The sequence below is a fragment of the Ursus maritimus genome, unplaced genomic scaffold (genome assembly GCF_017311325.1).
Source record: "Ursus maritimus isolate PB19 unplaced genomic scaffold, ASM1731132v1 scaffold_11, whole genome shotgun sequence".
Taxonomy (NCBI): domain Eukaryota; kingdom Metazoa; phylum Chordata; class Mammalia; order Carnivora; family Ursidae; genus Ursus; species Ursus maritimus.
In genome coordinates, this window is record NW_024423453.1 from 72,114,456 (window position 1) to 72,129,670 (window position 15,215).

Below are 15,215 nucleotides of genomic sequence, written 5' to 3' on the forward strand. Positions count from 1 at the left end.
AAGATGAGGAACATGTGAAGGGGAGTGAGGAGAAAGAGAAAAGGGAAAAACAAAATAGGACATTTAGACAAATGCCAAGACAAAGTGAGGAATTAGAGTCTCTGTGTATAAAGATACCAAGGAGATGGTGCTAGAGTTGGAGAAGCCATTGTTCCATAGAGTTCTCAGACATATCCTTCTGGACCTATTTGACAGTGACAACTTCCACCACACCTCATGCAGTAGAATGAGGGGAGAGAGTGACATCCTAGGTGGCTGGCAGGAATAGGGTGGTGGGGAGGAGCATGACAGTTTATTTAAAGAGATTAATACAGATGCAAACTTCTCCCAATGTTCCACATGCTTGCTGCAGCATTTTCCCTTCTTTGCTAAGCAATGATCATCACTGCCATCTTCAAGGTAATGTGTCTTTGCTGAGCACCTACTGTGTCATATGTGGAGGATACACATATGTGGAGGATATGTGTCTCATATGTGGAGGATACACAATAGGTATCCTCCCTGCCTTATTGAGCTTAGTCAGAGGGACAAGTTGTACAGGGACAAACAAGCAGCATGTAACGAATGTCATGGCAGCACATGTGCTATAGAGTGTATTACATGAGTTCAGAGAGGAGAGAGGTGGGGCAGGCTAGGAAGAGAGAAACAGGGAATTGGAACAGATGCAAGGAAGAAAACAGGATGAGTTTTAGTGATGTGGCACCGAGTAGGGACTCACCTTTCTGGGCCTCAGATTCACCTTCTGAAAGTGGGAAGGTGGGATCACTAGATGATTTCATATGTTATGGTTCTGGGATGATACCATGCCCAGTGGGTCTCTAAATTAGAAAGTCAGCTGATGACTTTTCACAGCATCACACATGGTCCCTGCTCTCCTGAACCCTTTCTGTTCACCTGTACTACCTATGTTTGGAAGTTTATTGCCAGTGACAAATGGACTTGACTGGCTTGAAGAGAGAGGACATATGTACAGCAGAGGAGAAAGCTGAGATGGATTCATCAATATTGAGGGGTCCTAGGCACCCCCTCCCTTGCCCCATATCCTAGTGACTAGATAGTGTCTAAAAACTGTGTGTGTGCATTTACTCTTAACAGGCCACAGCCTTATCAATGGCCAACAGTGGGGCTAGGCTTTCCCTTGTCCCCATTTCTCCTGTTTGAAGCCCCTACTGTACACTGTGCATTAACTCACATGAAACAAGAAACAAATCATTTGGGTTAGTGACAGGTTGATTGGTAATTCATTACAGTCACTCTGAACTATAACTTTTGAGGCAACAAAGTAAGGAGATTGGGGAATTGGGACTTCCAAAGGTGACATGATATCTGATTTTCATGAAGTATCGAGGAAGGAAACTGTACCTTCATGTTTCTCATGATTTTTCAGCCATTTGCCCCAATTTTAGTATTAGCATGTTGCTCAAAATTTGGTGCCCTGCTTTTTTAACAGGGTTATAAAGCTGGAAAGGGATCTTAGAATTTCTGAGAGAAAGTTAGGATTTAGAAAAGGGAAATGATTTGCCCCAAGTCACTTAGTCAGAGTGATCAGAGACCTGGGCTCAGAATTCAGGTTCTTGAATACTGGTCCTACATCTGTCCGCTCTACCCTCTCCCAGAAAGTCTGGGTTCCAAGAGCCTCTGCAGTAGGAAGAGACTTACTGAAGTACCGAGACGTAGTTGGGATCGCAGTGGGTTTGAGTGGTAAGGGTTATTGGGATGTGGGCACAACTCTTCTAAATGGGTTCACTAGCTAAGTTATCTCTCACATCTGGAATCCTCTTTCTTTTCTGACCCTGCAGATGAGCTTTTTAGTAGAAAGCCAAACAGAGAAGCCACAGTCTTCTTGTTTCTCCCCTAGGTTCTACCAAGGTCTATTAATTAGGGCACAAGGTTGGCAGAGAGGGAGAGACATTAACTCTCTTGCTAAATATCTATGTAACCTTGGAAAAGCCCCATCTATGGCTTTTGTTTCCTCATCTTTAAAATGTCAAGACAGTTCATTACTTAAGGGGTTTGTTAGAAATACACATCCCCAGTGTCCTTTGAGGACATGGAATCAAATGTCTGGGGTGGCGGTTCAGGAATCTATTTATAACAAGGTGCACAAGTGGTTCCTGTGAGCATCCTGCATGCCAACCACTCTACTGCATGATCCTGAAGTTCCTTGTGGTCTTGCATCTTATGTGTATGATATGAGAAATGAGGAAACATTTCTCAAAACTAAGAGGTTTATATTCTTTGGCTGTCCTCATCTAGAACAGAAGTAGGAGAAAGAAAAGCAATAGTTTTAAAGGTGAAAATCCCCTGGGGCATGAGTTTTTTCCTTTATAAGGTTCCTGTGAGATGGGCCTACTACTGGGCATTGGGCCATCTCTTATAAACCAGATTGTCTAAATTGGTATTGCTTTCTGTCTTCATTTCCCTTCTGTTTTCCTACAACCTTTGGCAAAGTCTCGTATAAATGTTTCGGTCTGGTTGCAAATGTGCTATGAAGTATTATGCACTGGCTCATAATTAGTCCAAACATATGCTTTATAGTCAAAGGAAAGTGCTGACCCTATCCTCCCCACCCTCAGCTGAGGTCAAAGTAATGTCACATCATAGTCAATGACACATTCTAAGAAGGTCAAATGCAGCTGCCCGAAGCAAAATGGAATATCTAGCTGTCCTCCCCCCAAAGAAATTATCCTTCTAATGTTTGCCTTGGAGGTCACGAGGTTTACTTTAATTACTAAAGAGAATTTTTCTTCTAGAAAATCCCGTAGGGAAGATGGTGAAGAGAATCTGAGGTATTCTGCACAGTCACTAAGAAGACATTGACAACACTGGCATGTTAGCACAAGCCACCATAAGTTGTATTTGTTGAAGATTGTTTGGGACCTTGAAAGAGTAGTAAAGGTTTGCAGCTGACAGATGGAACCCAGGTTTGGGGAGTCAAACCTTTCCTAGACTCCACGACTAGTACACCTGAGCTTTTCATAAGCCACAGACTAGGGATGCCATGCTGTGGTGTTCTCTGTCCTCACCCAGGACAGCATGTTCCAGATTTCCTAAGAGCAATAGGATGTGTTGGAGAATACAGAGCTCATCTCTCTGATGAGAAGGCAAATGGGAGCCACTGGAAGACTGGTTTCCCTGCCCAGTGAGAACAATAATGATGCCTGTGACCAGGGACCAGGGACCAGGTGTGTTCAGGCATGTACCAGAGCCAGCAGCCACCAGCTGGAAACTGCCAAAGCACTTTTGTTGGCATGATCACCATCAGAAGAAGAACAGGATTTGGAGGTTTGGGGTTGCTGATGGTTAATACTATAATTTTGTGTGGGCTCTGGAAAAATAAAGCAAACAATTCTACAATTCTTCTCAGCTCTTTTTCTTGGTCCTGAGAAGATGGCAAGTCCCTGGGTTGCGGCAGCATTGTGAATTGCCTTTAATAGATAGCATAGCCCCAGGAAGGCCACAGCTATGATTCTCTCGGTGGCTGTCACCTGTGATGACATGTGTGCACACATATGTGTGGATGCGTGCACACTTATATGGGGACACATGAATGCCCACACACGTGTCCCCTTGTACCCTGTGCCCACATGGCGGATGCTCCTGGCTGCAGTGCCAGGTGGAGCTCCTGCCATTTACCCATAATGAGACACACAGGCCTGCCTTCTGTTCAGGGTGTTTTCCCTCCTTTATCATTCACATTAAATGTTACAGGCACTTGACTTTATGACTCCTTCATTCCGCACATTAAACAGCTGACACAGGCAGCCTCCTTCTGACGGCAGCCTGCACAAGCCCTCAGTACTTTATTTAGAGTCCCGTCTTGAGGAACGAGAGACAGAAAAGGGTGTTTCAGGTCATGCCAGGTAGCCCCTAAACCTCGACAGGCTTCTTCCCATTTTAAAGCTGTTCTTCTTTTGTCAGGAAAAAAAAAAAAAGAAAGAAAGAATCAAGACCTAGAGTCCTTGCCACTCCCATGCAGAGGCATAGCCAGCTTCTCAGCCACTGCAGACCTTGGACCGCATTGTACCTAGAAAGTTCGGATGTGTTCTTCTTTCTTTTTCTTTTTAAATTTACTTGAGAGAGAGAGTGCGCATGCTTGCATGCACAAGGGACAGGACAGGGGCAGAGGGAGAAGTAGACACCCCGCTGAGCACGGAGTCTGATGAGACAAGGGGGCTCGATCCCAGGACCCTGGAATCATGACCTGAGCCGAAGGAGCCACCCAGGAGCCCCTCAAATGTGTTTTTCAAAGTAATTCTCACCCTGCTGCTGGAGGTGATAGTACCAGCCTATGTGGGAGGCTGCTATTACTTTCTGCTTAAAGTCATCTGGAAGGTAACAAAACCTCATTAGGAAAGCTGCCCTTGCTGACACCAGGTTGGAATCTGATTCTGGGAAGAGAATCCCCTTCCTAGCCTTTCTCTCTCTTTCCCCTTCTTCCCTCCTTCTTTTCTGTTCTTATTTGCTCCCTTATCTTCACCTCCATTTTGATTCTCATCCTTATCTTGTCATCCCCTCTCCTGACTTCTGACCTGGACTCCCTCTATATTTGCTAATGAGAAATTCTAGAAATTTGACAGTCTGAGTTCCAGAAATGACAGGCAGCTCCAGCTGTTCATTTTAAAGGTGAAAGAATGGAGCACCAGAAAGCAGGGGAGACTCAGCTGGATATTTCCCCCTTGATATGAATGTTTTCCTATCTGACCTTCTAACCTCCTGTTTGTTGCTTACATTCTTCTCTCCTAAGACCGTATGCTTCATCCTTAGCTTCCCCACCAATGTCTATTACTGTTCTATTTGTAAGCAGTTTTGTAATGTCAAGGTATGATTGAGAGGCTCGGGGACCAGCTGCCAAAGAGCCATTCTTGCTTTGCTTTCCCATTTCCCTTCTCCCCTGGCCCACCAACCAGGTATGAAAACAACAGTGCCCTAGGTTTACACAGAGCCTCTCATCCAAGAAATCTCAGAACGGTTTTGCCAGCTGGTCTGATTACACTCATTTTTCTGGGCGAGGAAAGTGTCTTTTCTGGAAGGGAAGTGGATTGTCAAAGACCGTTCTAACTACCCCTGGGAGAAGCTACAGGACTGGTCCAGGCAGCTCTCCCACTGGCTTCTTGGGCCACCTGCTGCTCCCACCTTATCTTTCCATATATGGATTTAGATATGAGGACCATGGGCCAAAAGGTTCTTCTAAAGCAGGAATCTAGCCTTAAAATTATGCTACGAAGTAGGACAAGCCACTTTCCAAGATACTCATTTTTTGTTTGTTTTTCTAGCTAAGTAAAAGATAATTATGACCTATCACAGTTTTCATGATACTCAATTCGGGTAAAATCCGTACTCCTAGAAGAGGTGTTCTCATGAGTGGCTCAGTGGCTCACCTGATTGTTATTCTTCTGTGACTCTGGCTAGCCCAGGTAAACGCAGAGCCTTCCTTTTCTCTTTTATATGAACATAAATACTAGCTAGAATTCTTCCATACCACCCTGCCTCCTACCTCATTCTGAGGAGCTGGAAGTCTATGTATTTTGGGTGAGGCAAAGGATAAGGAAGAGGAGAAATGGAAGGAAGGGAAGCTGGGAGAGAAAAGAGGAAAGAAGGAAGAGAAAAAAGGCAATAGTGAGAAGCAGGGGGAGGGGAAGACAGGAGAAGAATTCAATTTGCTGCATTTGCAGAGATGTGTATTCTACGCCAGGAGTTTTAGACATTGTATTAGTTTGCTAGCACAGCCAAAACAAAATAACACATACTGAGTATTTTAGGCAACAAAAATTTATTTGTTCAAAATTCTGGAGACTGGTAGTCTGAGATCTAAATGTTAGCAGACACCTTTTCCTGACTCCATTCTCTTTGGCTTGTAGAGGGCCACTTTTTCCCTGTGTCCTCACATTGTCCTCTTTCCATGGTCTGTGTCCAAATCTCCTCTTCTTATAAGGGCACCACTCATTGGATTAGGGCCCACCCTACTGACTTCATTTTAACTTTGTCACCTCTTTAAAGGATCTGTCTCTAGATAGTCACATCCCGAGGCACTAAGAGTTAGAACTTCAATATATTAATTTGTTGGGCATGGGGGAACATGCAATTCAGCCCATAACAGACAAATTATCTCTAATCCTTATGCTACCTCTCAGAGATTAAAGGTGTGAAATGGAAGCATAGGAGAGATTGGGCAACATCTCCCAAGTCACACAGTGGACACAAACGGAATGGGCACCATGCCCAGCTCTCTCCAAAGCTGAACCACTGCAGTCATACCACATGGCCTCTGGACAGAGGAGAGGTGGCCAGAAAGTGGACAAAAATCATGGCCTTTGGAGTCACATCAACCCCAGCTCCATCAACCATGGCATGGCCTCTTTGTTTCAGATATCTCACCTTTAAAATGTATATAAGATCTGCAGTAAAAAAGCATGGCTAACAACAAATACCTTTCCCTTCTTATAGTCATTCTGTGTGGTGTACATATATGTGCATGGGGGTATAAGGATCTAAGGTCAATATTTAGTTATATCCTTATTTAACATAAATTTTCAGAGTCAGCATATATGCATACACACACACAAGACACAAAGGGCAGACAGAGATCTAAATTCCTGACGTGATCAGCTAGAAGCTGACTTGGTTCTTCCTATTATAACTACAATGATTTGACTATAACGAGATGCCAAGTTGAATTGTGGTGTTTGTTTTCTTACTCCTATGTAGACAGTGGTATCTCTGAAGACAGGGGTACCTACCACTTTTCCTGTGTCTCCACAGGGCCTAGCATTGTGCTAATATGTAGCAGAGCCCTATAAAAATTTCTTAAGTCAGGGAGAAACCTGTGGAAAGAAGATTTCAGAACCACATGAATAAATCTTTATGTTAGTTAGTCATTGTTACAGTTATGCTATAACAAAATATTAGTGGCAAATAACAGGGGCAGCTCCCTTTTAGTAAGGACAGGCCTGAGTGGCTCTGTTCCACATGTCATTTACCCTTCTCCTGCCACTAGTAAGCATGTGTTCCTTAAGGAAACAGAAGAAGGCAAGCCCCATGCCCACGTACATTTTAAGTTCCTGCCGTCCTCACATCTACTAACATCTCTGGCCACAGCAAGTGCCTGACTGAGTCTAAAGTCAAGGGGTAGGGAAGCATGCTCTGTCATGATGAGGCCATGGCAAAAGTATGGTTCCCAGGAAGGGTGAAGAACTGGGGCCAACAACTTTGGAAAACAGTGTGGCGGTCCCTCAAAAAGTTAAAAATAGAGCTACCCTATGACCCAGCAATTGCACTACTGGGTATTTACCCCAAAGATACAGACGTAGTGAAGAGAAGGGCCATATGCACCCCAATGTTCATAGCAGCATTGTCCACAATAGCTAAATCGTGGAAGGAGCCAAGATGCCTTTCAACAGACGAATGGATAAAGAAGATGTGCTCCATATATACGGTGGAATATTACTCAGCTATCAGAAAGAACGATCACACAACATTTGCAGCAACATGGATGGGACTGGAGGAGATTATGCTAAGTGAAATAAGTCAAGCAGAGAAAGACAATTATCATATGGATTCACTCATTTATGGAAAATAAGGGATAGCAGGGAGAAGAGTAGGAGAAGGAAGGAAATAATGAAGGGGAGATAACCAGAAGGGGGAATGAACCACGAGAGGCTATGGACTCTGGGAAACAAACTGAGGGTTTCAGAGGGGAGGGGGTAGGGGATTGGGATAGGCCAGTCATGCGTTTTAAGGAGGGCATGTATTGCATGGAGCGCTGGGTGTTATACGCAAACAATGAATCATAGAATACTACATCAAAAACTAATGATGTACTATATGGTGACTAACATAACATAATAAAAAATTTAAAAAAAAGTTTGCCCTAATATACTCCAAAAAAAAAAAAAACTGGGGCCAACAATCCAATCAATTAATAGTCCCTCTTCTGACTTCCTAGACATTGTTAAGACTCTACCATTCTGTCTTATTCTGCACTCCCCATTCATAGAAATTGTGGAGGAATATCAGCTTTTTTCATCTTTTTGAGAATGATGCACCAAGAAAGTTTCTTCTAAACCAAGGAATTGATTACAGGGTGTCATGACCTAGTTGAGGCTGGAAATGTGAGGTTAATCCTAGAGCAATCAGAGTTAACATCACCAGTGTCCTGTCTCAGAATAGACCTGTACCCACGCTGTGCTTGTAATCCAGTTTGTGGGGTAACACTAGATTTTGACCTTCTCTGCAAGATCAGTTGGAACCATCCCAATCACTGGCTGTGACCCACATCTCCAGTTAAAGAGTAAAACTAGTAGCCTGCAACCCAGAAGCCTAAAACCCCCTTCAGGGCTCTCCCACTCTACTCCCTAGTGTTTTGCAGCTCAGAGAGGTTTTTAAAAAACCTTTTAATTTAAAAGGACCTTTGAGCTCAGTCCTTGGGCAAATACAATCACTTGAATTCATGATAAAGTGATTTCTTAAGTGGGCAGCCTGAGGCAGAGCCAAAGGGCAGCCAGGAGTCTGAAAACCTGCTGGAACGACCAATTTCAAGGGAATTTCAGTTTGGCGCAATCTTAAGTGGCAGAATCTCTCCTCACACCCACTCCTACCACAAAACGTTAAGCAAAGCCCAGTGTCTGGAGAATATATTCTACTTTATTTAGGCACATTTTCTTTAACAGACATCTGTGGGTGGTCACAATGGAAAGTGACCAGGTGGCAGGATGCACAATGCAAGGAATATTGAACATACTCTATACGTACAATGACAATAAAACAGTTTCCCATTTGTTTATCTATGTGTCTGTTTAGAATAGCCCACCTCCTTACACGAGGATGTGACAGCAGTGAGCACGTTTCTGGAACTACAAATCAGACACATCATTGAACCAATAATGGTTGTATCACTTACGGATCAGAGAGTGAGTCCCCTGGCTCTGTTATTCTCAATGTGAACTTGGGAAAGTCACTTAATCTTTCACAGTATCTATTTTTCATCTATAAAAGTGGGGTTAATGACCCTTGCCTCAAAGGATTTTGGTGATGAATAACAGAGATAATATACTTCTTGGTAAGCAACTTTTCAGCAAGTTTCATTGCATGCAATGAGGACGATGAAAACAGATTCTCTCAGTGTTTCAGAGTAACTGAGTTTTTGAAAGCCTGGAGTATGGGGGCTGTACATCTGAAGGCTCAGTCTCCTAAAATGGGAATGGAGACCACAACTGTAGCTGGTCCAGTTGCACTGATATCGATGCTGCCATTTTCATGGTGTCTGAGGGGCAGAGTCGGGAATGGGGCTTTTGCTGGCATCAGCTGCTGAAGGTGCCATAGGTGGCTGTGGAGAGTGGGAACACAGAAGGGCAATAAGAACTTGGTCCCTAGGGGAAGAAAGGGATAAAGAAAGGGGGGTGATCAGAAGGGGGAATGAAACATGAGAGACTATGGACTATGAGAAACAAACTGAGGGCTTCAGATGGGAGGGGGGTGGGGGAATGGGATAGACCGGTGATGGGTAGTAAGGAGGGCACGTATTGCATGGTGCACTGGGTGTTACACACAACTAATGAATCATCGAACTTTACATCGGAAACCGGGGATGTACTGTATGGTGACTAACATAATATAATAAAAAATCATTAAAAAAAAAAAAAAAGAACTTGGTCCCGGAGGAAACGCAGGCTCTGACAGAGACCACCTTGGTAGATGAATCTCCAAACTCAGGAAAAAGGCCGCTCTGCAAGACCTTGTGCCATTCTAGTAGGTGGGTTGGAGTGATAGGGATAGAATCCAACACTTCTTGTGAGAGTTTTCAGTGTCTCTATGTTATTTCTAAATAGATGTGCCTCTTTGACATCTTTACTTAAGGTAAATAAGGTGAATATTTTGTCATTCCTTTTTCTAGAGAAGGAGACTGAGCTCAGAGGATCACATAATGTTCCTGAGGTCATCCAGAGCTAGGTCTATCTGACTCCAAAGCCCATGACTCCTCATCAGCACCACAAGCTTCTGCAGCAACTAAGGCTCTAGACCTGAGGAAATGAGAAAGTGAGAGCAGGACCAGGCTCAATCCAGCTTTTACAGGAATGCAAGCAACATGGAAGAAGAAGGAGCTCACAGTGTTTTAAACACAGTTTAAGGCACATTTCCTCTAGGGAAACCTTCCTAGACTACTTCAGTGCTGGTTCTTTGCCCCCTTTCAACACCAGCAACACCAAGAGTTGGATCCATACAAAGTCCATTTACTGTATTTTGGGTGTTCACCTTGTTTCTTACTTTGGACCATTTTCCCAAGGCACTCCACACATTTCTCAGAAGAGTTGAAACACATTTTTTCTCTAAATCCTCTGAGAGTTTGACACAAACCTCAGCCCCAAACATGCCCGTTGCTCTACTTTAAAGATCCTCTGGCATTTGAATGGCAGACTTGTTTCCCTGACCCCCCTCCAGTTGTCATGCTTTGAGCTCATGATTACTGTGAGCAATGGGAGCTTTTGATAAATAGAGACATAATAGCTGAATGATGTGAAAGAGAGCCAGGTAGTCCGATGGAGGAGAAATGCAGAAGGACTGGAGATTCAATCTGATGGCAGTTTTAGGACCATCAGCCCCCCTTACACTGGGTCAGAACAGGTATTGGTTTGCCAGCGTCCTAAAGAAAGCAGGTTGGTGGGGTAATGGCCAACACTGCTGTCCTCCATGCACTCTTAGCTAATAAGGTATGACTTAGGGGCTTGAAGGAAAGGGGGAAAAATTTGCTCTACTCTTTAAGTTCTTCCAGGTAGACTAAGAATTAAATTCACGTAAGACAAGTTAGCAGGAGGGGAAAAAAAAAAAAAGTTTGATTACATGTACATAGAGACGCAGTAAGAAAATTGAGACCCAGAGAAATGATCAAGCCAGGCAATTTTTATACTTTTTAGACAAAGAAACAATAAATCTATGAGGAACTGACAAGACAAAGAATACTTAACTTTGGGAACTTTAATTGGTAAAGAGTTCTAAGCAGAATTTGAGCTGGTGGAGTAAATTAGTAAAAAGTAACAAAAATTGTTGATACTGACTTCTTGGCCCTAAATTTACTATCTCTGGTGATCAGGCTGTCTCTTTACCTTCTGGTACAGGGAGGGGAGTTTTCATGAGGGAGATTTACTTTCTGCTTTCAGAGGGATGGAGGAGGGTCTGAGTGTCCTTGCACAGGCTGTCTCTTAAGTAACTTTTACTTAAAATAATCAATATGCCGAAGTTGCACATTTGGGGGCACCCTGCCCTTGGCCTCTACAGGCTGATGGGGAGGAGCCCCCCTCTTTAAGAAAATCTCCTGCTCAGAAATATCTCAATTCCTAAAGTCCACTATTCAGTATAATTTCTTTTGATTTTATGCTTATTCTGCTAACATGAAAGGTTATTCATTAAATTATTATCACTATTCAATTAGTGAGTTCTCCTCTTGAAAGGTAACAACAAAAGCAAGAAGATGGCACTTCCATGGAGGAATGTGACAGAGGACTCAGATTTGACAAGGGCAGATGAGACCTAGATCTGGTACATGGGAGGCTGCTTGGTGACAGCAAAACATTTGCGGGGAGGAGAGGGACAATCATGCCACATCCTTTTATTTGCAATGGCAGCTCTGGAGGTTTCCCTAGTCAGGGTTCTCAGCCTCTTGATGTTTGATCCCATGTGTCTGGCTTCGTTCCAAACTGCATCTCCACACACATCACATGGTCTCACTGAAGGCCCTTGTCCATGCTATTACAGCAGCCTACAGCATGTTCCACATCTTGTCTGCCTGCAGAACTCCTTTACTTCTTGAGATTAAACTGAAGTGCTACTCTAGGAAGAAGCTTCTTGAATCCATTCAAGTTTTGAGGTGTTCTTCCCTTTACTACCCAATATTATTTATGATTCTCCAATAGGACCACCCCCTCCTTAGGCTGCAAGTTTCCCAAGGACAGAAGGTAGAAACCTAATGCCTAGCACACCGCCTGCAAAAGTAGGAATTCTAAAGCCTTCGGAGGAAGAAGCAGCTGGGGAGGAAAGGAAAGCCTGGGAAAAAAACAGACATGAAAGGGTGCCACCTGGGTTTTTCTGTCTTCCTGACGACCAATACCTGCATCAGAACAATTTGCCTTCAGAGTGAGAAAATAAAATCCAGTGGGGAGGAAGTAAAATTTATTTGACTCTTTTCAGTGAATTATAAGGAACCCAGAACTTCCAGCATTCCCGTGCTGCAAAGTGAGGAGGGCAAGATTTACCACCTGCCACCTGCCTTAGGTTCTTATGACCTTCACATTTGGCAAATTCATTAGATCTTTGAAAAGTGAGAGGAAAATCCTGTCCATCATTCTTAGTCTTACTGAACATCCAAGGTGTTCAGTGCTGATTAAAATCAACTATTCTACAGAATCTTATAGTGGGAAACAGCCCCTTAAGCTACCTGCCTCCCCTTTCAGATTGGCATGATGTCTAATACATAGTAGACACTCAGCAAGTAGTTGCTGAGTGAATGATAGAAAGAATGCCAAAAGCCCAAGGCTACACAGCTTGTGAGGGTCAGAGCTGTTTCCCCAGGTCTCCTGTTCCCCAGATACGTTGTCCTTCTAAGATACCATCCAACCCTGACCATGACTTGTGTCTCATTGTAACTCCCAAGTATAGCAATCACTTTCTTTTCCATTTAAAATGTTATTGTGTGCTATTTCAATTTTAAAAGTAAGACACATGAGTCATTGAACTGTGATGAATCACTGAACAACAGAAAAATATATATACACCGTGTGGTGGAATCCAAGCTTATTTTCCATCAGGTGGACAGACACTATATATTGAATAAAGATACAGCCCCAACTACAGCCTTGTCTGATTTTGAACATCAGAATTGTGTGGCAGATCACAGCTGCCAGAGTCTCTGGGATGAGGAGGTGTGCAAAAGTTAGGGAGTATTTCTGCGTGGGCTGGCTCCAGAGAAATGGAAGCCAAAAACCTCAGGCTTCCTCTCTTATTTTTGTTTTAAATATTTTATTGTAGTAATAAAGGCCATCCCATAAATCTGAAGGTAGAACAAAGTGTTTGAGAACACATAAAATAATATTGTTCTCAAAACCCTGATGTGTCCTTAAGAAAAGATCTCTCTCTCTTTCTCTCTTAATCTATTTCTAACCACAGTACAGGCAGTGGGTGGATGATAAGGGAGGATTTCAAAGAAGTGTGTGTAGAGGGTAGAGAATGATGCTGAGGCATCACCTCTAGGCCAGAAGAGCCAGAAAAGTGCAACAAATAAGCAGCAACACAGACTGAGGAAGGCTGCTCAGGACTTTCCCATTAGGCTAGAATGGGTGGGACGTGCTTGCAAGAACACTGCACAGGAAGAGATCGAGAGTCCACAGACTGTTGGCAGTGGTCATGGTGCTGCCTGTGATGCTGCTCTTTTTCACAAGACAGAGGCCAGCATGGCTGCTATGGTGATGGAGAGCCCCATCTTAATCCAGGAACTTGGTCCTGATGCCAGGGCCTGTGGGCCCTCCCTCAGCCATTACACTCGAAACCCATGCTACTGGCTACTTATGACCCTACTCAGTAGAACACCATGGGAAATGTTTGTTTCTCATTCCTCCCTAAATCCCTGCTCCCTCATCACTTGCCTTCCAAGTGACCTCGTTCCCTGGAGCCTGGGACATTTATATGGTCTCCATCTTTCTCCTTTATCCCAATCATTGCTAAAAAGAAGGTCCTGATCAATAAATTCTCCATGGGATGTAAAAGCCTAATAAAGTTTAATAACTTGCTTTTCCCAGGAGTATTTGCATTTTAACAGGGGAATAGCAGCCTAAGCTGAAGGAATTAGACTGTAATGGTACAATTTCAGGCACCATCAAGCAGCTGAGGGAGGTATTTTTGGTGGAAGAGAGGGTCCCCCCAGGCTCCTGGCGCTACCCTGTTAGATGCTACCTCCTCCAAATTCTGCCAGTTGGTCAAGAGGGAGACAAAGCAAGCACACCAGTCCCCTGAAACTTCATTCCCAGTACAATCTACAGGCCTATCTTTCCAGAGTGGTTTGCTCCTTCACCGTCCCCTTATTCTCTCATTCGCCTACTGTTTCTGTCTGCAAACTTTGACCAGGCCTGCTATGTGACTGGAAAACTCCTATGCACATTGGCAGATCCAAAGACCATCAGTAGCTTAGGGACCAAGAGAAGACCCTGAAGTCAAGCTGCTTAGGCTCTGCTCATACTGCTTGTGTGCCCCTCCCTCAGCCTTCTTCTCTGTAAACAAAACAAAACAAAACAAAACAAAACAAAAACAAAAAAACAAACAAAAAAAAAAACGAACGAACAACAACAACAACAAAAAACTAATAATATTACCTACCTTTAAGAATTAGATGTTACGTGCAAAGTTATAGAATAACTGCTTGGTAAATGTTTGGTGTTATCATAATATTAATATCTGTAGATTCCAAGAACCTATAGCCAGAAAAAGAGATAGGCATACAAACAAACAATTCCAAGGCACAGGGGAATTTTCTCTTATTTTTCCAGGATAACTGGAGTGCAGTCATGCTGCTGGAATTGTTCATTCTCAAGAAGGACAGGGAAGGGAATGTCTAAGGAGCAGCCAGTCTGGTTTCAAAGTATCAAAGGCAGAAAGAGGATGGAGGGACCTTGAGTTCTGGGGAGCATTCAAGGTCTTCTTAAACAGGAGCTCCATCTGTGTTTTGAGAAAACAATTCTGGCCACATAGGAGATGAACCAGAAGTAGAGAAAGCCATTAGGTGGCTGTTTGCAAATACAGCAGGTCAGACCTGAGACATTCGGGGTTGGGAGCTTGGGAGGATGAGGAGGCAGTATGTTTCCCAGGAGGCTACAGCTTTCTTTCTCATACCATTTGTTGAAACATTCCAGAATTGCATTCATATTTAAAGACTTCAGGTAGATGGGATTGAGTATTAATGCATAGGCAATGTCTCCATTTAAAACATTTTAAAGAGGTATTTGTGTTCTTAGGAAGTTCCCATTCCCTCCTCCCATCCAGGCCAGTTTGAATTGTGTTTCTCCTTCTTACTTTATATCTCCTATCAATTCTGAACATACGCCTACAATGACTTTTGGGACACTGTGTGTATTTCAAGTGCCACATACAAGAGATATTCTCATTGTGTGTGTTCCTTCACGATTCCCAGCATCCCTCTTCCACTTCAACAAAGTGTCCTCTAGAATTTGAGGCAA